Source organism: Haemaphysalis longicornis, unplaced genomic scaffold (genome assembly GCF_048455015.1).
Source record: "Haemaphysalis longicornis isolate Haplotype H1 unplaced genomic scaffold, Haemaphysalis longicornis Haplotype H1 scaffold_3, whole genome shotgun sequence".
Classification (NCBI taxonomy): domain Eukaryota; kingdom Metazoa; phylum Arthropoda; class Arachnida; order Ixodida; family Ixodidae; genus Haemaphysalis; species Haemaphysalis longicornis.
The window spans coordinates 203127660-203155179 of NW_027526335.1; the positions used below are offsets into that span (position 1 = coordinate 203127660).

Consider the following 27520-nt stretch of genomic DNA (forward strand, 5'->3'; position numbering starts at 1 on the left):
AAAGCTGCGGTCCAGAGACCGGGTTGACGGCTGCCGTATAGCGGGAATCCCTGCCACGGGCAGAGGCGGCATCCCAGACACTCCGGAATAGGATGGCGTGACTGGAGGAGCGGTAAGATCGGAGGCCATACTTCCGTGAGGAGACGCCGCGACCTCCTCTCTAATGATCTCTCGCAGATTAGGTGCAGCCGTATAGTAACTGGTAGCAGAAACATGCGCAGAGGTGCGGCCTTCAAGTTCTTCCCGAAGCAGTTCAGGTAATGGGCTCGGATGTCCTCATCGTCCACGTTCGGGTCACGGTATCCTGCAGGAGACAGATCGAGTGAAGGTCGTCTAGGCATTGGAACGTTGCCCCCACATCCGAAACGGTAGATGCATTTTGGAGGTCCAGTTACGTAAAGGCGATCGCCGATCCCTTTCAAGATGTGGCGCACGCGATCTGCCTCCGTCATGTCTATGTCGACCTTTCGGCACAGGGCCACAACATCTCCTATGTACGACGTGTACGTCTCACAAGGATGTTGGACTGGCCCCTGAAAATCAGTACAAGCCCCGAGCCCATCGGGGCTTGTACTGATGATAGTGGGTGATTATGGAGAAGCGCCTGTAACATAACTGAAAGTACTTGGACCGTAGTCATAGGGTGCCAAAGTATTCGGACGATAGCTTTATAAACTGTTTTTCCCCATGATCAGCTATAACACTACGCTTATTGCTTCTATAAACACAGTAGTCTTCTTTTTAATACAGGAGACCTTCCCAATTTTATATAAAAAGAATCATCCTTCAAGTGAAAGCAGAGAAGCAGTGTTTTCTTTTAACGCTACCCGTGACCTTAGGGCTCTAAACCCAGCTCGCGGTGGCAATACTCTCAATTCGGATATTTTTGCCCATATGCATCTTCGTGGCTACCCCAGATTATTCAAAGTACTGATACGTTTGCCAGAGAATACTTACTCATCGTTCAGTGCTGTTATTATGCACCTCATAGTCCAGCGGGAACCAGGACCTAGAACTGGCAGACTAAGGAAGTACAGTTGTTCCTGAAAAAGACGAATGAAATTTTGAGCACGTAATTCTGACTGCGCGTTTCAAATAAAGACCATATGGTTCTTGGCAATCCTCATCAGAAGGTAAGATCTATTAATTCTTATTGGCTACAATTAAAGGGCTGTTTTAGAGGGACTGTGTTTTTCACTGCAATGTTATCGTCTTTATGTGCACATAAGAAGTTTTTTTTTCAGTTAAAGTCACTGTTGACATCTAGTTTCCTCCATTCACGGGTTGCTATTATACAAATAGTGACCTGTGTTATTGTGGCATATTATCGTAGAAATGGTGACCTGTGAACGCCAGTGTATGCAGGAAGCTTAGTTGGAAGGACTTAGCAATGGAAGTTTTTGATAATGCGTAAGTTCTAGACCAGGCATGTTGGCCAAACCTTTAAAGGATGAGGCTCATTTTCGCAACTCTTTGTCGGGAAACTTCGCAATGGAGGGAGTGAGCAAAGCAAACTGTAACCTGAGCCTATTTTACAAGTTGAAAACATTCTATTTCTTTTGGTGTACTTTTGCCTGGGCAGCCTCTAAGCCGTTGGCTTTTGATAGAATAATTTCGTTTCGCTACAGCCACTGTCGTAAGAGCCATGGCGGGCCAATCGCCCTTTATTTTAAAATTTCGCAAAACGCATAGGAAACTAAAAGTTGCCCCTAATCTACGATTTAAGACGTCGAAGCTTCCAGGATTGATGTGCGGAGGTGAAGGAAGAAAATGTCGAGGTATTTAAAACGCCCAGCTGGCTCCAAAAATTGATTCAAAATAAACCGTCCCTTCTTGGACCCCAGTGAAAGCATGGGAGACCATCTGTCCCGGTCTGTGTGCGTGTTGGTGGGGAGTTGTTCTGTAAGGTAAGGACAACAGGAACTGGAAACAGGTCATTTATGTTACAAGAACGACAGATCACTTTCTTTTAAACAGTTCATCAAACCGAGGCACAGTCACCGTAAACCGAGTTGGATGTCTACAACTACTTTCAATTTCAACCTGTGACAATATTAACAGCAAAGCTGTTCAGAAAATCATAATTTTTAGTATTTGCTGATACAAATACTAGGAAATTTTGACCATGCGCACGTGAGCGCGGCCCTCCCGGTGCCCTCCGTGCAGTTAAGAAAACCAAGAAAATGCCTAGCGCTCGTGTGTGCGTGCCTCTTGACGACCGACCAGCGTCTCCTGGACACGTTTGTCAAGCCAAGCATAACCATTTATGGGTATTGGCTGAGATTTCCCCCACAAAAATATCTAGCGTTGGCCGCAATCCTGGTCACACTAGTTCGGAACGGGAAACACATCTCAAAGCATACGCCCCACCAAGGTGATGTTCAATGATTATCACTTAAAAAATGGAAGCTCGTACTCATAGCAACGATGATGGAGGAAAGGTCGTTGCGCCGCGAAGAAGGAGCAAATCTGCGGCAATATTTGAGTTAACTATTCGTGATGGTCGTGAAAATTGCTTACAGCTTCGCTACCTTCACGACTTACAATATAGTGTGACCTTCGTGAATTTTTTGGAGCTGTGGGTATGCTATGCATGTCTCAGAAAAGCATGGTCCCGTGCGTACGTTGTAGAAAAATATTTCGGAGCTGTTGGAGTCACCCTTTGCAGAAAGGCTGGCGGGGAGGGGATTTGGGCAGTTCAAATTAACATTCTGAAGCCTACCGATTGTGAACTTTGACTTGATTACAGTGTTTTTATCGAGCTAAGTAATTTACATTTTGAACGACAAAATTTGGGCTATCTTAAAAAGTGACCGCAATCGGTGAACTTGGGAGAGATTCTGAAAAGTAGTACATGACGTTCTCCCCTCAGCAATGGGCTCAGCTATGCTGTCATTGTGACCCTAGGACAAGCAGACGTTGCACCAAATAGTTCATAATCAAAGAGCAGCTTCAAAAGAGAATATTTATCCGGGATACACCGGGTAAATGAACTTTGAAGTACTTTACAAAAACATCCATCACCGATTGGGGGAAGGGGAAACGCAATGGGGTAGACTGCAGCTATCTCTTGTGGATTACTGCCGAAGAATCAATGCGTCGCGGTCGGACTGGTCTCTTAAGCTTGGATGGGTTCCAAAAATTTTTTTTGCGGGCGACGAGATTGCGAACTAGAGAAATGGCTTCTCGAAACCCTGTGGTCGGGGACCGCAATTTAACAAGCGCCCGACTCGGCTTTCTATAAAAAGAGAGTCGCGGTACATGAGCACTTAGGAGATCGTGTCAGAAACGTTTCTGCAGATGCCAATGGAAAGTGGAAAATGGGTGTTGAACTAACGTTTCGCATCAAGAAGGCTCTGAATGTGTACGCACGGCAAACGAAGCCCTCCCGGCATTTTTACAAAAACTGTCATCACAACCTTGTAAAGATGCGTGACGCGCCTCTAGAGTAGCCGGTTGGGTTTTGTTTGTCCCAATGGGCCTTTTCTTGTAGTTTCGTCACTATGGCCGCTTCAAAATATATAAAAATCCCTGGGAGTTACGGTTGTTTAGCCTTTAAATAGACTCGCAATGTCCGGCGGTGCTTGTCACGACAGGCGAAGGTACATCACTAGGCCCGCAGATCGCTCTAACGCCTCGATGGTCATTCCGTCGTACAGATATTTCGTCGCACAACCATTCGAAATAAGGCATTTTTTATTAGAGCAAATCGTCGCAGAAATCTTGGTAAAGTTGGGCAGTTCATTATCGGGCTATTTTTTATAAACATTTTCGGGTTAAAAGCACGACGCACAAATCTAAAAATGGCACTGAGCGTGTTTGCGCAAAAAATAAAAGTTCACACGCCTTCTAAGAAAAAGTAATCCACCACTGCGATGGAGTCTGAGTATTCAGCAAGCCAATCTTTTAACTCACACGCGAATATTAGAGCTCCAGCTTTCAGAACCAACTTTCAACACTAACCGGAAAAGGTTCACTAGAAGAAATACTCTGAAAAAACGGGTCTAAGCGTTTTTTTTCCCAGTCCACAGGGAATTGACCAGGATGGCTAAATACCACTAAGAACCATATGGCTGCACAAAGTGTCTGCTGCATATTTTGAAGAAGGTGGACCTGCAAAGCGAAGATTGCGACTGCCGTCGCTAATCTACGCGTTCTGAAACTCACAGATAACCACAACTATGATCCAGACCCGACCGAGTTTAGCTGTTTAAACCTCCGATCATATTTGAAGGTCAGCGAAGATGGAAAGGCATGAGTATTCGTTCGTGTGTTCTCTTATGAGACCGCTATATAGAAATGTTAGCAGAGACAGCACGGTGGCGATTAATTTGGCGGCGACTGCCTGTGGACGTCACTCTTTTGAGTTTTTTGAAAATTGTTTTTCCGGGACACAAGGTAACTCAAATAGATTTTCCTCCTTTAAGAACCATGCTTCGTCCTTCGCTACGTGGAAATATACTCGATAACAGCAAAATAGGTCTTCTTGATTTTCGATGACAGGAAAAAGTTTGTGGTGGGGTACTTAATTTCACGTAAATTAAAACGCATAATAAATTTTACTTTTCACGGATATTAAAATGCATGATGCGTCAATTCTGGGAAAGCACGAACTATTTTCCGTTGATTATACATTGCTTACTTTCTCAATAGAACTGGGTCCTCACTATGCCCGTTCTGCGTCCTTGACTTAGTATGTTTTTTTCATTCAGCAGTAAAAAAAACCCTACAAATTTGCCCAGTTCATAGTTTCTCAGCGCATTCGTCGAAGCGAGAAATTAAAATTTCGACAAATGGCTTTATACATATCGCCCTATACGATGATGTTTCCTGCGACTTGTTGCCCTATACACAGTTTACAGAGTGGTGGACTGCGCGTAGCCATGTGAGATGGTGTGACGTCACTCGACATTGCTGGACTTCAAAAATCCGTTTCCCATCGTGGCCTTCCACAGGACCGGGGCACATCAGCGAGCACCGATGGCGCAAATATTTTCAGCACGTATTGGAGGACTGGATAGTCTATGCCTAACTGTAGAGACTACATTGTCCCGTAGAATGGCCCACAAAGCTTTTTATGTGCTGTTGCGGCAGCTGTGTTGTGAGGGCGCCCGTCTACTAAGCTCCTGTTCTCGCGTTTCAGAGCGGTTTGGCGGCATTTTTATAATTTTACGTGTACGCCAGCTACAATTTACAGGGCATTACGACAATAATTAAACACCCTTAATTTTCGTTCCTGAACGAACGGCTGCTCAGTTAACACTCAGACTTCACAAGCACCGGGCACAACGACGGTACTAACCTGTTTAGCATAGATAAAGAAAAAAAAAATGATTTTTGCTTATTGGAGACTGGCGGCCAATATAGATGTGCGAGGCATTGCAAGCTGATATTGGAATGACGGCGGCCCCGGCGTTATGCGGAGTTGAACGAACATTGGGGATGCACGCTCCTTGCACGTCTGGAGGGATACAGATGGGGTAGCAGACAATCCTATATGAAGGCTGACAGCAATTTAACCTCAAGTATGGTTCCACAGGAACAAGCAAGATCCCATCCAGTGGGCATTGCCCCCCATCTTCCCACTTCACCAGATAACTTCTTCGCTTTTTTTCTTAGCACTGTTTAAAAAGCCTTCCAATCTGATTAGCCATATGGCCCTTGACGTGTACGCTTCATGCAGTTTGGCCCTTCACCTGGGAAGGTTGCCGACCCCTGATGTAAATGAAATTACTTTGAGCCGCTGGTGCGCGCCCTTTTATCACATGAGCTTGTACGAATTCGTTCGGACACGGACTAACCAAGTTGGAAACAACGTAGAAGGTGCAGCTTTTGGTTTAGCTCTCGCTTAGCTCTGCCTGCCAAACGCGCATAACATAGGCCTGCAGTGCAAAGAAAACCTGCAATGCTTACAGAAGCGAGGTTTCTGCCCTCGTCACAAATAGGAAAGATGGATTTGTGACAGCGCCGAACTGCGGGACTCTGGTGACGCATGCGGTGCGATGACAGGCATTTTGACACGAGATTATATTGTCTACGCCTTGGCAAAGCTCATATATTGTCTACGCCTTGGAAAAGCTCATATGCAGTTGAGAAAACTGAAACGGAATCAGGGATCCAGCGCTCCGATCGGCTCAGGCTGACTCGTTCTGCCGCGACGACATGCACGCAACGCGTAAACACCAAAGGAGGCAGTGTTTAGAAGAAGCGTGCCAAGGCAAGGTAAAAAGCCTTCAGTTCTACCTTGCGTGCCAAGGCAAGGTAGCCGTCAGTGACGTTCTCAACGCGACATCCTTGCCGTTGGCTTTCGAAAGTAATTCTTGTGTTGGATAATGGCGTTCTAGCGCAGCGTGGTCTCCGTGCTGCGCTGCCACCGTAGAAAGCGATGCATTGCGAAAGGCAGCATACACTGACTTTCTTGCGGTTCGCAAGAATGGCATACCGATTCGCTTCAAGCGTGACGCCCTGATTGGAGCTGGTACATCCATCTATGGCCAAAATGCTTCCCTCAAAACTTCCACGGTATTTAACTGCGCACTTCAGTGATCATCTGGTCCTTGTAAACGATCTATAGAACGTTTACGGCGAGTAGTTATGCCCGCCTAAGCCCGATGGTTCCAGCGCCACATTCGTCCCTACTGGCCTTTTCCAGTTTTGGTTTAGCGGTAGATTCCCATCGGCCACCCCAAGTGCGTCCTTAGCAAAATGGCCTACGCTAGAAGAAAACTCTTAATTGAATATTGTTAATGCATTCGGACATCATGTTTGTCGTCGGTAAATGAATAAAGAACGTTCGCGGCAGCACTTAACAATGTAGGTAAGTATTTCGAGTCTCCGGCGCCAGACTACCAAGCGTGATTGAGTAATTTGCCCAAACAGTTAGGGTTCCCTGAATAGGTCCCATGTGTACCACTAATTACGACAGCTTGGTCAGACAAGGTGACGAAAACAGAAAAACAAACGTTATCTATTAGGCCTGTGGCTCGGATCGTATGTTCATTCTGCGCCCTCAGCGAGTGCCACACCACGTACTTTGCGAAGGGCACTGTCGAGGACACCCGTACACAAAATACTGAGCGATACATTTCTTTTTCTAACGGTAGATTTTTCTAACGGTACAATTTCACTGTAGTCCGATACAGACACACAACCGAGGATGCACCAAATGGGAGTTTGTCACTTCACACTGTAATTAGGTCCCATGTAGAGCTCCAAACGGCGGCACACGTGGTTATCACAGTCAAGCCCTTAGGTCACAAACAACTAAAACTTTCCGTAGCAAATCATACAAAATAAGTGCACGAATGAATGAGTAAAAATAAAAAATTGAGGACATGTAAAAATTATCATGTCGCATATGCTAACAGGCCAATTTTGTACTGGATAAAACAAATACAAAAGCGCTCACATACGCATCCGTAAGTGCCAGCTTGCTAACTATTTGTGTCGTGCTTCTTGGATGAGGCAAATCTAAAAACCAAAACTAAGTCATCTAAAACTGCGCTGACAAGAAAAACTGGGCTCCTTTTCCTTAGAAAAGAGTTGGCAAGAAAATAGGTAGACTGCAAATGTGTACCCCGATAGTATTTTGAATCAAAAATGAGCAAAACCAATTGGCCTGATGGTAGTTTTCTTTGGTGTTACCGTTAGGACTTTTCCATGGGTGTTTTAAGAAGTTATTTATAATTTTTCGAGCTCGCTTATTGTGCTTTCAGACGCCAATTGAGAGACAGGCGAAGAATCTGTCCCTAGACTAGACGACAAAGAGGTCAGAAAATGTGAGCAAAGTTTTTAGATGCGACGCATCTCTTGCTCTCGGGTATGTCCCTCCGTTGTCGCGGCGTTGTCCGCACGCTCACTGCACATGCGCAACTCTCCTCCGTTCTTCTCTCCGACAGCTGTGCGCAACACTCTCACTCTGTCTCATTATCATAACAACAGTTGCGCGTGCGCGCTTCGCTGCTCTGGGTGCGCTTATGTGTGCGCACCCTCACTCCGCATCGTTATCATAACAGCTGCGTATGTGCGCTTCGCTGCTCTGGGTGCGCGCATCTGTGCGCATGCGCGCGACTCTCCCCCCCGGCTTCTCTCTTTTCAAAAGCGGGAATATAAGCGGGGGAGCGGATGGCGCCGGATCAGTCCAGCGCTCGCTCTCGCACTTGACTTAACTTTGCTTGACGATACCTCCGTGCAAGATCTTCCGATGAAGGCGTGATGGAAGCGACAGCCTCTTCAGCGAGTGGACTGACGCTATCCAATACCAGCGTCAGTCCAAACGCTCCCCCTGATGCGTCGCATCACATCAGGGTTCCCTCGCGGGAAGATAATCGTAATTAGGTTTCTTTTTTTGCTATATTTACCATTCTAGTACCTAAACAAACAGCCGCTTTCACGCCTGATCAGTTCCCCACTCCCTGTGGGTACCAGACACTTCGTTAGGGAGATAAGAAGGTATGAAAAGAAATTAGGAGCCTTTTGTGAAACGTTTTGGAAATTCATCGGAAGGAAATTGGGAGCTTGCCTACTTCGTCATGTCTTCAGGCGTTCCCATGAAAAGGATAACGCGAAAGAATTCAAAGTGAGCGGCTTCGGCTGAAAAGAAGACTCCCCTGCTATCTTTATGAATTGTGTCAGTTTTCATGAAGCCCAGTTGCATACATGTAATACGTTTTAGGCCAAAAATATATCCTACATTCTTAAAAGTCAACCTTAAGGTAGTTTTCTTTGGAATGCCGCATTAAAACCAGTTTTAATTTACTACGTCTCGAATCCAAACATATCGTCGTGACATATCTAAAATTTATTTTACTGTTTATATTTACTTGTGGCCATACACTTTCCCTTAATGAGATGTAAAACGTATGAACATTAGCTTTTTGCGCGGTAAATTTAGTTCTGTAACAAGCATTCGCTTTTTTTCTCAAATTTCCTATAGGTGAATATGGCGCATTACATAAAAAAGATCCTCATTTGTATGCCTGAACAAAGCTTTCAGCACTCGATAGAAGCGTTTATCAACTTCACTGTCCGCGCTAAGCTATATTTTGCGATTTGCGCGTGAGCGTGCCTAAGTAAATGGCCACGCATATGTAATTTTTGCGGCCACCGTGTGCCCGATATGGCATTTTCAACAGGTGTGTTTCTGCAGCCATAAGTTGGAACATACCGAAAAGGCGACAGCTGATAATGCGGAAGAATTATACATGGCGGTCCTCATCGATTGTAACTCTGCCTTCGATTATTACGCTGGACGCGGCAGCTTTTTTATCGCAAGTGGAAATATGAAGACGCAGCAGAGGACTAATACGCATCTTCAACACCAATGCAGGATTAGTTTGTTTTACAGCTCTTCGTATTCACAAAATGGTGCGTCCACTGCCAAACATTTTAACATTGGCCTAAACGGCAATCTTCCAAAACAAGCTTTGGAACGTTTTTAATACAACCGGAATCGTGTGTTATTACAGCAGCCTTTTATTGTGTTACCTTAAGAGAGCACGTAGAAGTAGAAAAAAACTAATGTCATCGAACAACTTAATTTGGACGAAACGCGTGAACAAGAAAGTGAGCGATCAACGCATAACAAGATAGCGCGTAAAAAACCGTTATGTTGAATGTTAATCGAAGCAGTATACGTCTAACCTAACCACCCCTCGCCACCCGCTTTAAGTTCCGGCTCCTCATATAATTGATGAAAGAAAATGGTATCTCACGTATCGGCGTTGCCTGCGCCTGTAGCTGCAATGCTCCGTTCCCTTCATGCAGCCGTAGGGATGCAAGGCTGGGGGCCACCGACAGTATTGTTTGTGTTCCTTTCTTTTGTGTGGAAAAAGATGGGGGTGCTCAGCCTGACTACTTCTGTTGTGTTGCTATGCGGCCAGCTCGACCGGGCGGTCCCAGGGTACGTCGGGTGGGTGTGCAGCCGTAAAAACGGTTTCGACGCGTTGTTCTCTCTCATGGAACGCGCTCGCGGGTATTATGGCTTGCCGACGTTGGCAGGTGGTTCGGTCGTTCGTCAAGTTGACAGTAGAGGAGCAGCGGAATGGTGCGGTTTCTTTTCGCCGAAAAGCACGCGGTATGGCCTTCGAGGATTTTCGAAGCCGGCGTAGGTGCTGTTTGTTTATGGGCTATTCGCCTCGGGAATGCTTGCCTCGGTTTGAAGGAGTCCATAGCGCCAGTCATGCAGCGGGGAGCGGCGTCCCTTATTCTGGTGAAGGGAGCAGCTTACGGCTCCGTCACCGTGCGGGCACGCGTGGGGACAAAGACGAGGGGGGCAGGCGAGGACACTTTAGGAAGTTGACAGCGCGAAGGCCTCCCTAAACGTTCCGATGTGCGCTTTGTGCAGGCACCGCCCGCTGAATGTAATGATATGACCACTCCGCGTGGTCAGTGACTTAAGGTGGTAGATGTTTTGTCAGTGATTTTTGGTTGCAATAACGCGCGTGGGAAACGTACTCTGAGTTCCGTGAGAGAGAGTGCTCTTTCATGTGACCACGAGTGCGGACATGTTTCGGATTGGTTGCTTCTTGTGGCGAATCCGTGGTCTGTAAGGATAATGTTGAAAAGGAGTTTCGCCTTCTTAAGCGCCCCCATTAAAGGCGTAGGTTTTGGGTTCAAATCCAGGGTGCCGGGTTTTGACAGGGGTTGGTCGAGAGAGATCTATTTCAGTATAGATCATGGCCCACCAGGGCGCCGCGGGCGCATTGACTAAGTAACCGTCATTCTCTCCTAATGTAAATACTTGGAGTAATACGAATAGTGTAAATAAGCCAGAAAGAAAAGCCAACATCATCGTTCACCTCCTTCAAGTATCGGACGTCGGTCATCCTAGCGAGTCAAGATCGCACTCTCGGCTCGAGCTTCCTTAAGAACCTAAATATTTCGTATTCATCATTCACCAAGTAGATGAACAGGCGAAATCTAGCTCCCCCGTCCCCCAGTTGTCATTCCTGTGGAGCGCGTTCGGTTGCCGCTGCGGCGCTCCTCCTCGCCACCGCCGACACCACTTTCACAATAGTTACTGCCGTTGCCAATACCGGTGCGTATTTTCCAAGCTCCGCAACCGGCTGATGGCGGAAGCTGCATCATCAGGCGTAACTAGAACTTGGCCGCTTGAAACGCCGACATGAGCCCGTAATAATGTTTCACCACGGTAGACTTTTTTCACGACAATATAGAAATTTTGGGGACTGTGTTTCACGGTTCGTTCCGCTCCGATAGTAAGCGGGAGCGCCATTCCGCATGTGTGTCGCGCTCCGGCGCACGCGGTGTGTCCGGAGCGGGGCCCCGCTTCGCTTGCCAGGCACGCTGAGGAAGACCGTCACGGCAGCTCACTCTGTCGCGCGGAATTTTAAATGCGAAGGCATTTCTTAGCCGCAGGTTGTCTTGCGTCGTTGAGCGGCGTGCGCCTAGCAACAGCTGTGGCGCGCGCCTAGCAACCGGAGCAGGTGCGGAGCAGCGGAGGGCAAGGGGAGAGAAGGAGCGCGCTCGGCGTGTGAGGGTGCTCGCATCGCGGAGCTCGGGGCGGAGAGAGAGCTGGCGCGCGGGCTGGCGCGGGTCTCTCTCTCCTCTCCTCGTACCGCTCTCCGCTCGCTGCGCATATAAATGCAGGGAGCGCGCGCCTCTCTCCGTGACTGCTTGCCGACTGGCGCCTTGATAGCGATGGAAGTCGGTGAAGTCGAATCCCTCGCGGCAACGATACCGCAAAGAAGAATTCGGTGCTCCCAATGCATTCAAATTGCCGCACGATCCCCTTCGGGGAGGTGGGGGGATTTTTTATTAGATGGCTGCCCCCTCCATCCCCCCACCTGAAACCAGCGCGATATTGCGAACTACGTTTCTCTGGTTTACACGTGAGAATCGAAACAGCGGAATTGCTCCCGAATATGCAATTTTGCCACACTCCAGGGAGGTTTAAAACGGAAGCGAAAAATTGGCTGCGTATCTCCTCCTTTCATTGCAAATATCGTCAAAAGACGATAGTCTTTGTGGACGTTTGCCAAGAAAATGCCCCCCCTTGCTTTCCCGCTCATCTTGCATGCTAATCGTGCACCGTAACGCTCATCCAAGGTACCCACACTAAAAGTTTGCTCAAGGCGATTTGAATTTACCGCGTGGCACGGCATAAGGCTGGCTTCTTCGATGCAGCGCTGAAGTACGGCGGAGACGCACGTGAATCTAGGAGGCCGACTTCAAGGTTTATAGAACCTACCTGCGTTCCAAGCAGAACGTGGAACCTAGGTAGTGGAACCTTTCGTTGCTGTTGCCGCGTAATTTTTTTATATACCGCCAGGAGGTGGCGCTGACCACTGCAGGTGGCCGGAAAAGGGCGTTCCAGCGTGACGGAGTGCATTTCCAGAGGTGGGAGCAGCCATCGGAAGACGACACGCGGCGCAAACTGTGGCTTTTTTAGGGGGCCCACAGGCCTTTGCGAAGATGGCGTAGACAAATGCAAGGAACAAAAGGAGATAGCGGGTTCGGTGCAGATCGGTGCGGGCAAACGAAAGGGACGACGACGGCGTGTAAAGAAGAGAGGGGGAAAACTGAATATCGCGTACATAAACATGCAGGGTGGCAGGAAAAGAGAGAAGTGGATGGAGATTACTAAGCAGCTAGAACAGGAAGATATCCAGGTATACGCTGTGACCGAGACGCACCTACGGGACTTGGAGGAACCTCCGGTAATCAGAGAGTATGTATGGGAAGGTTGTAACAGGACGGCTGGATGGAGAAAAGGCGGAGGAGTAGGTATGCTGGTACGGCAGGGGACTAATTGGAAGATAGTGAAAGAAGACTGTAAAGCACATGTGTGGATGAAAGGGATAGTGGAGGGTAGGGAGATGGCTTTAGGGGTGTCTTACCTGTGGACGGGTAAGGATAGCAAAGAACAAAACGAAAAACTGGTGGCGTGTCTAAAAAAGGACATCGAAGATTTGAAACGTTCCGGGGAGGTACTATTGGTAGGGGACATGAACGCCCACATTGAAGATCTAGACGGGTACACCGACTTCAACGGAAATCTAATGCTAGATATGTGTGAGTACCAGAAGCTGATCATAGTAAATAGGGAACAAAAATGCGAGGGACAAATAACGTGGGAGTGTGGTAGGAGACAGTCGAGCATTGACTACTGCCTTATTTCAGAGGAACTTTATGAATGGTTGGATGGAATGACCATAGATGAGGAAGGGGGCCACAGTCTGGGCAGTGACCACAAGCGCATAAACCTGGGTTTTGGGAAACTGGGGGGCGAAAAAACGGGTCGACCGGGGCAGCGCACAAAGCTAAACAGCAAACAAATTGCGGATATACCCAAAAGCATAGAGGCTGACATAGAAAGAAATCCTGGAGAAGAGTGGGAATATGTCAGGCTCATCAAGACTATGCAGGAAAAAATAGTCAAGGCAGAGGGGGCCAATCGATGGAGAGGAAAAAAAACACCCAAAAGCTGGTGGAACAAAGAAATAAAGGCGGCGATAGAGAGGCGTAAACAGGCGCCTAGAGAGCACAGGCAGGCCAAGAGGATGGGGAGACACCAGGAGGAGGTGGACCTTAAATGGGAGCAGTATAAGCAAATGAAACAGGAAGTGCAGCAATTAGTGCAGGCGAAAATAAAAGGGGACAGCGAGCGATGGGTAGCGCAAATACGAGGAAGGGTAGAGACGCGCCGAAAAGGTTTTGGAACCATGTGCAGGCATTAGGGAAACGTACGAGTCCCACAGAAGGCGGTACTATAGAAAACGAGCAGGGGCAGATGCTCAAGGGAGAGGAAGCATTAGCATACCTGCACAAAATCATCACGGAGAAGTTCGGTAAGGTGGATGAAGAGGCCCCGCACCGACATAGAGATGTCGCGGCGGGTAGGCCGAAATGTCTGGAGATAGATGGGGACAAGCTGAAATGGAAAAGAGCAGAGGAAAAGGTCCCCAAGAATACCGCGGCAGGCACGGATGGGATACCGATGGAGTTGATTAACCAGTTAGGACCAAAGAGCAAGGGAAAACTACTGCAAGCCATCAGAACAAGGATAGAAGAAAAGGCAATACCGGACTCGTGGCAAATGAGCAGGATGAACTTAGTGTACAAGGACAAAGGAGTCAGGACAAACCCAAGCTCGTATAGGCCAGTAACCGTCACGTCAGTGCAGTACAGGTTAGCAATGCAGGCAGTGAAGTTCGAACTAGAGCAGTGGGTGGAATAAAATAGGATATTAGGGGAGCTTCAAAATGGGTTTCGAAAGGACAGAAGAATCGACGACAACTTATTCGTGGTAAGCCAATGCATAGAGGTGGCGAAGATGCAAAACCGACCTTTGTGGTTAGCCTTTCTGGACATTAAAGCGGCGTATGATAATGTAGACAGGGAGCGGCTTTGGAGTATCCTGGAGGACGAGGGAGTAGGGGCAGAATTCATTAGCTTACTCAGGGAGCTATACCGGGAGAACCAAGTGCAAATAGTTTGGGAGGGGGTAACATACAATAGGCCTGTATACACCTACAAGGGTTTGAAACAAGGATGTCCTCTCTCTCCGCTGCTGTTCATGATCTACATGACGGGGTTAGAAAGGAAGCTAGAAGTCAGCACGATGGGGTTCGACTTATCCTACATGAAAAACGGGCAGGTAGTGGAACAACGGGTTCCGGAACTAATGTATGCAGACGACATATTGTTGATGGCGGACAACCGGATAAGTATGCAGGGCTCGATGGATATATGCGGTGCAGAAGCGACGCACCTAGGGCTATCCTTTAGCAGAGAAAAATCGGGGATCATGGTCTTTAATGACGGCGAGGAGCACAAAACAGTATCAGTGCAGCAAGTAGAAATACCATTGGTAAAAGAGTATAAATATTTAGGAGTATGGCTGAACAACAGCGAAGATTACACGCAGCCGCATGAAGCTCACCTTAAGACGAAAGGAAGACGGATCGCGGCTATAATGAAGCATAGAGCCCTCTGGGGATACAGCAAATACGAGGTGGTAAGGGGAGTCTGGAAAGGGGTCATGGTACCAGGATTAACTTTCGCTAATTCGGTTCTGTGCATGAAGCCAGAGACCCAAGCGGGCCTGGAAGTAAATCAGAGGGCGGTAGGCAGATTGGCCCTAGGGGCCCATAGTAAAACTACAAATGAAGCGGTACAAGGGGATATGGGCTCGTCGTCTTTCGAGGCGAGGGAAGCGCAGAGCAAGATAAAGTTTGAGGAGCGACTTCGTGACATGGAGGACGAAAAATGGGCCGCGAGGGTGTTTAAGTACCTGTATTTGAGGAGCGTGGACACGCGGTGGAGAGAGACGGAGGACCAGACAGCTGCCCAAGCGGTACGGAAAGTCGGTAGGGGAAAGCGGGGTTTACACAACAGTTAAAAAGCAGGTAAAGGCAGCAGAGACGACGAAGTGGGCACAGAGAATGGAAGCGAAAAAAACCCTGGAGACTTATAGGGCACAGAAACGGGAAATTAAGAAGGAGGGATTCTATGGCAATACGAGATGCAGTGCGTTGCTCTTCGAGGCACGGGCAGGGTGCCTAAGAACCCGGGTATACACGGGTAGCTACAGGCAGCAGGATGAAACGTGTGCATGCTGCGGCAGTGATCGGGAAACTATAGACCATATTGTCAGGAGCTGCACCGAGATACGGCCACCGCGGGGTGAGGGGGAAACGACGCTGGCGGAGGCTTTGGGATTTGGGGCGAGGGGGAACCTCAACTTTAAGGCCATAGAGGTGACGAAGAGGCGACTGGAGTGGTGGTGGAGGAAAAGTAGGGAAGGGATGGGTAAGCAGGCGGAGTAATCATGCGGACGAGAATTTAGAACAGCGAAGGGAGAAAATAAGGGGGGTTGGGGGCGATGAGTTTAAAACATAAAAGAGGGGGAGATGGGAAGGAGGAAGCAAATCTATAGGTTAGCTGGGAGTAGGGCAAGTAAACGTAATAAAACAGGCAAGTCGGTTGCTGACAACCGACGCCCCGATTCAAAGGGAAACCCACTAATCGTCATCATCATCATCAGGCGGTTTTCTGCAGGAGGTATAGAATATAATTTGCTATCGAAAAACCGAGCATCCATAATTGTTTATAAAAGAACACTGTAAATGACCCTTGCGTACTAATTTTTGTCTAATGTTTGCGTAATGTCTTCTTTGTGTTCAACAAAGTTGGCAAGTATTACATGAAAACCGGGCGTAGACATTTGGCTGTGAGTATAAAGACTATTGCGCAATATCTTTTAAAGACTATAGTCGTTCTTGGGCTACTTAAACCCGCAATGAGGCAACGTTCATATGTCAAGGGTCTTCAAACACAACTCAATAAGTCCGTCCTTGTTAAAAAAAACTTTCAACCACGGAACGCGAGCCCATTGTCGTCTGGTCATCCCCGGAGAAATTCGGGGTGTAATTTCGGAACCGTACAACTACGACCCGTCTTCCGGACATCTCGGCACAGCATGCACTATTGGAAGAATAAAGGCCAAGTACTACTAGCTCCGCCTTACAGTCGATGTTCCGACAATGCCCGGAGCTGTCGTGACTGCCAGCGACGAAATACACCGTCGACGAGATCTGACGGATGCCTGCAGAAATCGCCGTCCCAGTGAGGCTCGTCCAAAAGATTGGAATGGACCTTCTGGGCCTGTTCCCTATATTCCGCTCCGACAACAAGGGGATTATCGTAGCGGGAGACTGCATGACGCGCAATGCAGAGACCACGGCTCTTCCTAGGCGGACTGCACAAGTCGCCAAGCTTTTATCCACAAAGTTATGCTGCGATACCGACCCTCTGAAGCACGGATCACGGACCCCGGGACAGCTTTCAGGGCATAGGTCATGCAAGGAGTCTTACACTACAGCAACAGGGATCACCGAAGAACGACAGCGTATCAGCCCAAACCAACGGAATGACAGAAGAAGACGATGGCAGATATGCTGTCGATGTACGTCGACGTTGAACGCAAGACGTGGGATGTAGTCCTTCCTTACGCCACATGTGTGTACAACACCCATCCAGGCAACTACGCAGATGACTACGTTCGATTTTTTCTGTAGAAGATGGCAGACTACCAAGCTCCAAGCCATACCGCCGCACGTAGATGACGACGATCTCAACGCCGACGTCGAAGCGTACCTGCAGTCCGGGGCGGTGGCCGCTCAGCTTGCTCGAGTTTTGTAGAAGGGACCAGCAGCAGGTGGATGGCGGACGCTACAACCTACGACGCCGAGATGCCGAGTATCATCCAGGTCACCTTGTGTGGGTTTGGACCCCGATTTGACCACGTGGACGCAGTGAAAAGCTCCTTGGACCTTATAGATATCAGCGACGCGTTGACTAAGTTGTGTACGAGGTTGTCTCTGGCAGTCATTCCGGCACATAACGACAAAGCACGTGGTTTGAAGTTAAGCACGTGGTTCTCCGCAAGCCTTACTATGCAAGACGAAGAACTTTAAACGCGTACAATTCTTTGCATAGTACCCCCAAAGCAAGCGCCGTGTAAAGCCCCGCATTTCCACAAAAATGCAGATATCGCGGAAGTTCCAGCTGTAATCGGTATGATTGCGTAAATATGGTAATTGGCCCAGGAAACAACAAAAAAATACAAAAAATACACAAAGGGCGAAAGTTATGAGCCCAACATTTCCACTAGAATGCAAATATTGTGGAAGTTCCACCTGTAATCATTGTAATTGCGTAAATTGGTTGAACAAAATTCTGCAAAACAAAAAAGTAATAAAAATATAAAAATAATTACGAAAACTGCGACGCAGGCAACGCCCTGTTTTTTCCACACTGATGCAGATTTCGTGAAAGATCCAAATGTAATCCTTATAATTACGTAAGATAGGATAATTGGTAGAACAAAATCTTGAAATAATAAAAAATGAAACTATAAAATAATTACGGAAAATGTGAAAACGTATAAGCCATGCTATTTCGATAATATTGCCGAAATTGCAAAATTTTGCACGTGTAATTGTCAGAATAGCGTAAATGTAGATAATTGGTCAAAAGACACTTTGAAAAAGTGAAAACTCAGAAAAATATAAAATATTTACGAAAACTGGCAAACTGTGTAACGCTCTGAATTTCCACAATAATGCATACTCTGTGAAAGTTCCAAAGGTAATCATTGTAAGAACGTGAAAGGATAGAATTGGTCGAACGTAATTTGAAACAAAAAGAACTATATTAAAAAATAATGAAAACGTCAAAACGGCTAACCGATGACATTTACACAATAATCCAGCTATCGCGAAAGTTCTATATGTAGTTGCTATATTAGCATAAATAGAGATAACTGGACCAACGAAGTTTTGAAAAACTAAATATTTGGAAAGCTATCAAATAACTCCGGAAAATTGGAAACCGTGTGTAACTCCCTGAATTTACAGAGTGATGTAGATTCACGAAAGTTCCACCTGTAGTCGTTTTAATAGGAAAAAATTGGGATAGTCGGCAGGACAAAATTTTGAAACAAGAATAAATGCAAAAATACAAAAAATGGCAAACCCTATAACGACCTGCCTTTCAACAATAATGCCTGTTTGGTGAGTTTATTACAGCGTAAATTAGACAATTAGACAATTTAAAGCATAAATTACACAACTGGTACAAAGAAATTATGCACCACCAAAAAATAGGAAATATACAAAAAATAACAGATAATGTCAAACCGTGCAAGGCCCTGCATTTCCACAATAGTGGAGATTTCCTAAAAGCTCTCAATGTAGTCGTTAAAACAGGGTAGATGGAGATAATTGGTTGAATAAAAATTAAAAAAAGAAATATTACAGACAACAAGCAAAAACGGAAAATGGGAATCCGTATAACGCCCTGCATTTTCACAATAAGGCAGATTTCGCGAATGTTCCATTTCGAATCGTTATAGTAGCGTAAATGGAGATAGTTTGTCGGACAGGATTTAGAGAAACGAAAAGCTGACACTCAAGACGTGCGGCGTAAGAGTGCTACGCGTTAGTAGATAATTCTCTGAGTTTCTGGAAAATTGTTTTGTTTGTACTGTCTTTTTATTTGAGTATGGGGTCGATATACTGTTAGAGAGGAGATAATGCCGCGAACTCTGCATTGTGTTTGTGTAGTCGTGGTTTTTTGCCATTCGGCCCCACTCCCAGCTATTTATGTTCTATGGAAAGTTCGTGCTTTATGTTCTCTGTTCTTATGCCGCACGGATTATTTGTTTGATTAGGGGATTGTCTCACCCTAATGGCACTTTCCAAGAACCATCTTCTTTGGTATACACTGTTCTCGATGTAATTCGACGATTCCAGAAGCAATGTCGCCTGAAGATAAACAATCGCGGAGTAGACTCCGCTGTATTTTATTTACCAAAACTCGCCGGTGTAGTACGTCCCGTAGCTGTCTGCTTTGTCGCCGGTATGCAATCTTTTGAGTTTGCAGCGTAACACCAGTACGGTTCATTAAGGAATCGCTCCCTGAAGAAGCCGTAGTCTTCCTTGGGTACATTGACCATATCCGCACTTTTGCGTGCCTCTAGGGCCTTACTTGCTTCCTAGAGAATCCACTTTCGATGCTATGCTATCACAATTATTACATCAGAGTTTGCATCGGAGGCCCCAGAATCTCACGCCCACAGTACGGCTGCAGGCGAAAGAGCTAAATTGAACTCCTAAACAATTCGGGCACCTTTTTACTAACTGCAAGTATAGTATAAAACTACACCTGCATTTGTAACAAAGTCGGTGTACGAGTTGGCCTTAGCTTGTTATATTTTTGTATGTCCCTGATTTTCTTGCTGTACTGTCGGTTTTTTTCGCTCTAGCTGCTCGTTCCAGCAGCTCTACGAAATATTGAGCATCACCTTTACAATCGTTTGCTGTGCTAATCGTCTTGTTCTTATTTTGCAGTGAAGCGTGCCGAACAAAGCTTGTCGGCTGCTGCGAGACCTACTTGTTACTACGTGCCATGAACCACCTTTAGAATGACGTACCAGATTCTGCGGCGGAAAATGGCGCTCGTTTACGTATTCGTTGGACAGGTGAAGCGACATAAGGTAGTGTTCGGTAGGCCAAATTCGAAAGTCCCACGTCATGTTATCTGAAATGCGCAAAAAAAGAAAAACATCATAGCAAAATCCCACATCTAAAGGCTGCGCAAACGATAGGCAGTAACACTGGCAAGAACTTTCCACAAGCCGAAGCAGTCGTTGTTTGGAGTGTGCTATTTATCGTCGCCACGTATTGTAACAACATGATTTGTAGTGAGAAGTAATTTTAAAAGACAAGCTTCTTTGATCACTCTGATGTCGCTGTTCTAATAAGACGCCACGACAGGAGACACGCCTTTATAGAATAGGAGGGCAAATGATGATGATGAAATACAAACCAAGGGCTTCTAGTGGTCGGGGTTAAACATTTGCGCTTCGATTTATGATGACGATGTCTATCTTATTGCGCCATCATCGCATTTGTGTCGGATAGTTTTTGTAGGGTTTGTTGTGTGGCCGTTGGCTTTCGACTTTGGCTAGACAAAGCCGAAAACAAGAGTTAAATTCACTTTGGGTTTAGACTTTTACAGTTTGGGATTTAGACGACGATGATGGGAGGGAGGCGCTCAGCTTTTTCGTGAGCAATTTGATTGCTGTCGGCTATGCTTGCACATTTACTAGCAGGTAGTCTAAACTTTGATCTTTAAAGCCTTGAGTTTGCAGAGGCGTTGACTTTCGCACTTCGCAATTTGCTTTTTGCACGCAAGAAAGCTTGACGTTTCAAGCATAGTCGTGCTTAGACGGAGGGGCTTGGGATTTGTATAGAACATTTTATACGGATGTGAGGAATGTAGAAAAGTGGTTTAAAAACAGATGTTTACCTACTGCATGCTTCTTCAGCGTAACCTCACCTCACAAATTTCTTAATTATTATTGACCGACTGTTGCCGCCGTTCGAGAACACCTCACAGCTTCAATGTTCCTGGAAGGTGTTTCAATATTCTCTGTATTGCTATAACAAAAATGCATCTATGTAAAGAACGACGCGAAAATTTATTACAATGTCCATAACTTGTAAATATTTGCATACGAGATGATTTTGAGGCTTACCTCGATCGTTAGTTACCTGTACCTATACGACCAGTGCATCTTCGGTGGCTCACTGAGACAGCCGAAACAGAAGGTCCGAGATGCTTGAAACTTACCCAATGCGTTTATATTGTTTTCTACGGCTTCACTAAAATGCTAATGTTGGAAACGTCTCCATTAACAGAAAAACGAGGAAACAAAAGCTTGATATGGCGACTTAGTGCATTATAGTTACTAATTAAAACGGCGCCATAACACAGCGACAAAGAAACACGCCGAACAACGCATTTACAAACTTCCAACGAGGTTTTATTAAAAAATGACGCAGTTTAAATGCATAAAACTAAAAGACATTGTGATATCAAAGTACGTCACATTTCTAGAAAGGCTGCTTCGTTATCTGAAGGTGATATGGACATGGTACTAACGCAGTGGTTCCCCTCCTGCCCTATAAAATTAGCTTGAAGAGTTTTGTGCTCACGCTTACCGCTTCCCTTCCTCAATCCTTTGTGCGATCTAGCAAGTAAGTGCACTTACACTTGCACTTTCAGTTGCACCTTTGCCCAGAACGCTGGCGATTGGCATTCTCTGGTGCGTTACAGTTGTGTGGCCTCGCCTTCTCGTCGAACACCTCCAAGTTTGCCCTATGTGCCCTTCCTTTACAGCTCACAGGAATATTTTGCACAATTTTCCTAATGCAATCTGTTTAGCAAAAGGCGTGGTTCTTTGCACGTGGTTCCGGTTTTTCCATCTGATTCTTTTTCATCAAAGGGCATATTTTGATAGCTTGGCTGATGCACCGTACCTTTGAGGCCCCTTCTTTACGTTGTGCGAGAGTTTGTGTAAATACGGTATGATGTGCTCTTTTTTTCCTCTTTCGGGTTTTCTTATTCGTCAGAGCTTTCCTTTTGTCTTATAGTCTGGAGAATAACTGTACACACGCTCAAAGTCAGAAAAGAAGGCAATACTGCGTGGCGGATCCCTGTACTCTGGCTTCTTAACGCTACACCTTTATCCTGTCGATCCAGGATCCTTTCGTACTAGCAGAGGCAAGGAACCATCGCTCTGAATGTTACGTTTTTTTGGAGCTGAGGATATCTTTTGAGCCACGTCCGAAGCATCTACAAGATTTTGAAGTCGGAGATGCGGAGGCAATTGCGGAGTTACAAGGACTGGCTATGGGTTTCATCACTGAGAGGTATAGAACACCAGGAGTTGCCACCAGCCTTTTATGACCTAAATAACCTTGCCAATCAAGTCTGCGAGTTCCTCTGGCAGTGCTGAGGAATTGGCGTACCCAAAACGAAGTGCGGTGACGGTCAACCAAGAAGCATCGCCATATTAAGAACCTAGAGTCATCCAGACTGCGTCACGCCGATACTAGACGAGCATCTCGATATCGTACCGCGGGGGCGAGCGCGACGGAGTACAGCGCTCGAGGGCAACAAAAGATACTGTTGACACTCTACCAGACACTGTGAATATGAATCCTCCGGTGAACCCTTCCATAAAGGAGCCATGATGAGAAAATACAACTTTGTTTACTTTGAAAGAACTAGAATTCAGTATCTCACTCAGCTCCATTAAAGCCACAAAAGATGCTTTTTTAACGAAAAAAAAAGCAGGAAGTATATAAAAACGTTCAAATTTTTTGCCGCAGTAACGTGTTATGAGCAAGAATGACGTCGTACGGGCCAACAATAAAACATAAGTTTCAGTGCGTTAACTGCACGTTAGCATTCAAGTGATGCGGTGAAATAGAACTAGATGCCCCATTACAGACGTCCAGTCATGTGTCGTCGCGACAGTCAGGCGGCGGCCAATCACACAAACAAGGTTCCGTGACGTCATAGAAAAGTTGCGCAAAATTAGCTAGGGGGTCGCGAAAACTTCACACGTTATTTTTCATACATCCGTTACTTTTTCAAAGATTGCGATGATATTGGTATCATTGTTATGGGGGCTATGTATTCTTTCTCATTAACCCAACTTGTATTTTTCTTCATGGCTCCTTTAAGAAGGTGACAATCGCTTTTTGGGATCACGACCTTTGCGTCGTGCAAGTGGACGTAGAAGGTGGTTTTGTGATCCGTCCCGGCGAGGGCTTTCGAAGAACGCTATCGGAACTCTCTGCAAGAATTTTAAAACAGCTCCATTTGACCCGAAGAAGCAGAAATCCAAAGCTCTGAAACAGCTTATAGTTAGTCCTAAACCTTGATTAATATAGAAAGACCACAAGAGGCAAAAGCCTGAATTTTTTCAAACTTTTAACCTGCTAAACACACAAGGACGATTGCCCTTTCCGGATAATTGTTTCTGGAAAAGGCACATGAAAATCTTTACCGGGTTTGCCGTGACTGCCAGCGACGAGAAACGCCACTGACGAGACCCGCCCGATTGTGCCCCTTGCCTGCGCCCCAATCGGAGAACAAGCGGGTTGTCGCAGCGACAGACATGACGCACTACGCAGAGACCGCTGCTTTTCTGAGGTGGACAGTACAAGAAGTGGCGAAGTTATTGATAAGCTAAGTTGTGCTATGACATGGAGCCCGCAAGTTCAAATCCCAGACCACAGAACAGCCATCCCTCAGGAGATTATGCAAGTTAACTTACGCTACAGCAACACAGATCTGTGAAGAACGACGGCGTAACACCCTCAAACGAACCGATTAATGGAACATCTGAACAAGACGATCCCGGATATTCCGTCTACGTAGGTCACCGTTTTACTTAAGACTTGGGACGAAGTCCTTTCGTATGTTACTTTTCCGTAAGACACGGCCACCCAGAAAACAACGCAGATGACACAATTCAAGCTAGCCTACCGAAGGCGGCCGACTACAACGCTTGACGCCATGCTTCCCCACGCAGTGGACGGTGACCTCAATGCCGACGTCCAAGGATACCATCAGCGTGCGGAGGAGGCCCCGCAGATCGCTCGAGTTTGCACAACTACGCAGTACCTGGGGAAACCTCCAAGACGCGAAAACCTCCGACCCCGAGATGGCGAGTTCCACCAAGGAGATTGTGTGCGGGTTTGGGCTCCCTTCCGACGACGTTGACTCACTAAGAAGCTTCTGCTATGGTATTTCGGACCCTACCGTATTCAACAACGTGTTCGCCAACTTACCTACAAAGTGATCCCCGATGGTGATTGCGGAAAATCACGATGACGCACGCGTCCCGAATCCGCCCAGGTGATTCGTCTCAAACCTTACCACGCAACAAGACGGACTTCATTTTGTTAAGTTCGCATTGTCGTTTTCTTTGAATATAAGATCGATTCACTTCTAAGGGGGGTAATGCCGCGAACCATGCATTGGATTTGATTATGTTTTTGCTTTTACCTATCGGTTTGGCAAGTGAGGCGCGTGTTCATTGATTATTTTGGATGTCGCACTTGTTACCGCTTTTGATATGGAGAGTGTTTCGAAGCAGCATCAGCAGCCGAGAATAATCTGGTTTGATCTGTAGTGTTCTCCGTTGAATTCGAAGGTTTGAGAAACACCGGCGCCGAAAGTAAAATATCCGCTCAACAGAACCCGCGGAATTGAATTCGCCGACACACGCCTGCGCACTTAACTTTGTGGACTGGTGTTCGCGGCCTCTGTATGCTTTAATTGTTAGGAGAGCACAAGCACGCTCCTAAAAATTTGTTATTCCTTCAAGGCAACTGCGTCATCTTTGGCTGCGTGACAATGTGACCTTTGATAAAAAACAAATAGGAAGAAAAAAAGCGTCTCCGTCCGGCAAAGCGGAAATGAATGTCCAGCAAAGCTGTTGTACTGAATTACAAATGGTGATGTATTTAGGGTTTTAAGTGTGCCTCGCCTCAGCGGGCTTGGCGCTTTTGCTCGGCTGGTGTCACTGGATAAGGGCACCGAGTATCGGCACTTTTCTCGCATTGTTCCGTTCCGTCTCTATAATCATTGGCGAGTTCGATTACGTGACCTATGTTGACGCTGCGACAGTTCGTCGGCGCCGTCATTTTGTTGTTTGGAGCTTTATTTGGTCAACTCGATTACGGTTAGCTTGCCTATTAGCTTAGCTTAGCTCCACCTTGGTTTATGGCGGCGCGCCACAGACGTCGTTCCGAATGTGAATGCAAGATAACGCGTGTAGTAGCCTTTCAGCAGCAGGAGTGGGTCCCAAGCTGCCGTTTTGCTGCATCTTCGGTAGTGTTGTTAAAAAATGACCCCGTCGAATTTAACGGCTAGGCCATGGAGGAGGCAATCTCGCAACACTGATAAACGCCAAAATGGCCGCCGCTGCTGACCTGCGTTTCTCATTGGCGGTCCTGTAATACCTAATCTACTGAAACTATGCTCAACTTGTCTGGCCGCAAAGGCTGCGTCCTGCCTTTCCTTCGACGCGCTTTGCGTCGTTGGCAAGAACTCCGCTATTCATTGCCCCTAGTCCTGTAAGATAAACGGCGAATATATTCTTTCCCAGCAACCCCTTCGCGCAGTTTTGTTGTTGACAGGTGTCTTATCACGCCAATGCGGTATCAATGCTCGTGTAATGGTTTCATTAAACGACTTCTGCGCTCTTTGCCCCGCACGGGGCACCTTGAGCAATCTTGGTGACGGTACTGGCGATACCGCGGACCCCGAGCCCCCAAACATAAGCTGGATCCAACCGTGGTGATGTGTTTTTAAGGTGAAGGGTCGAAACCTCTAACGGTGGCCGTCGGAGCCCAGGTCAAGCTCCGGCGGATGGGCTCCCTGTCTGTTTACCAGTCAGGGAGCTCCGGGACCTCCTCAGCTATCAGGGTAAGGTTGTGGAAGAAAGTACCCCCGTCTCGCTGCTTCTATACTATGATATATGGCATTTTCTAAACCCCCCCAGACGTGATCGGCCCCCGAAAAGGGGCCGCACCGAAGTTTCATTCCCACCTCTGTCAACAACTGTCCTTTCAACAAACATGAATAACTATTCTCGTTTTCTTGTGATCGAGTCAGCTGACCCAACGAGACCCGTCGCTTCACTGTCGGTATTCTTTGTCTCGAAATTTCTGCAAAGCATATTAGGTGAAAAGTATGAAGCCAAAAAGCTCAGGACAGGAGAAATCCTTGTCGAACTCAACAATGAAAAACAATCCCGCACACTTCTTGCCCAAACTCGCATCCATGATCTGGACATCAAGACCACGCCCCACCGAAGCCTGAACAGCTCCCAGGGTGTGATTTCAGAGTCGGATCTGCTTACAGAAAAAGATTCCGACCTTCTTGAAGGTTTAAAGGACCAGGGCGTCACAGCTGTGCGGCGCATCACGATGCGCAGGGATGATAAGATAATCCCAACCAAACACATTATCCTGACCTTCGACCGTTCGACACTTCCGCAATGTATAAATGCAGGCTACATCCGATGCTCTATTCGACTGTACATACCGAACCCGCGCCGCCGCTTTAAGTGCCAGCGGTTCGGGCACAGCACAACGTCTTGCCGCGGCAAAACAACCTGTGCGAAATGTGCAGCGCAGGACCACCCCACTGACAATTGCAATTCTGACAACCTCACATGTGCAAACTGCAGGGGCCCTCATGCGGCCTACTCCAGGAAGTGCGAGAAATTCCAAGTGGAAAAGAAAATAATCCATCTAAAAGTGACAGAAAACATCACCTTACCAGAGGCGCGGAAGAGGTTCGCCTCTTTCCCCCTGGGGAGGTACGCCGACGCGGCTCGCCGGGGGGCGGAGCGGCGTCTGGTTTCGGCGGGGACACAGTACCGCGACTCAGACTTGGTCCCGCCCGCGCCCCCCCCTGGGTTGCCTCTGGCCGCCCAACCCGCCACCACGCCGTTTGCTGGGGCAGCAGCGGTTGTGGTGGCAACCTCTTCCGTCGGGACCGGTGCTGCTCCCGTCCGTGCCTCCCCATCGTCCAGTGCGTTGGAGTGTGCCATGGACACCACGAGCCCCGCACCGGCTCCCACCGCCACCGCACCGCCCGTGGCACTTCTGGTGCCTCCGACACCACCGGCGGTGGCGGCTCAAACGAAGGGCCCCCGAAGGGGGGCCAAGTCCGGGGGGCACGGTTCGACGGGCACACCCAGGACATCGGACGACGAGATGGACGTCGTGCCGTTCTTGCCTGCAACGCAGCGCAAGGAGCGGCCTCCGACGTCCAAGCCTTCAGATAGGCCGCCCAAAAAGCCCAATCCAAGAGTCACAGCCCCCGAAAGACGACACATAAGCATACACACTCCAGTAGCTCTCACACTAAATAATGGGAAGAGAAAATATTGTTCAATGGAACTGCAGAGGCATTCTGAATAATCTTGACGACGTGTATGAGATTCTGCATACCAATCAGCCAAGTGTAATGTGTGTTCAGGAAACACATTTGAATTCTAAACACACAAATTTCTTGAATAGTTACCGGGTATACAGGAAAGACAGGGATGGCTGCACACACTCTTCTGGCGGTGTGGCCATAATCGTCCGGAAATCCTTAGCATGCCACCCTGTCACCT

General features: G+C 47.2%; 1 long non-coding RNA gene across 1 annotated transcript; it reads right to left on the reverse strand.

Moving 5' to 3' along the window:
• Positions 1 to 267: 267 nt before the first annotated feature.
• LOC144173663 (uncharacterized) lies at positions 268 to 19987 on the reverse strand. The gene is made up of 3 exons (XR_013323350.1): positions 19961 to 19987; positions 958 to 1043; positions 268 to 304 (listed from the first exon to the last, which is right to left on the reverse strand). It is a non-coding gene; the product is annotated as an uncharacterized LOC144173663 (long non-coding RNA).
• Between the last annotated feature and the right edge of the window lie 7533 nt (positions 19988 to 27520).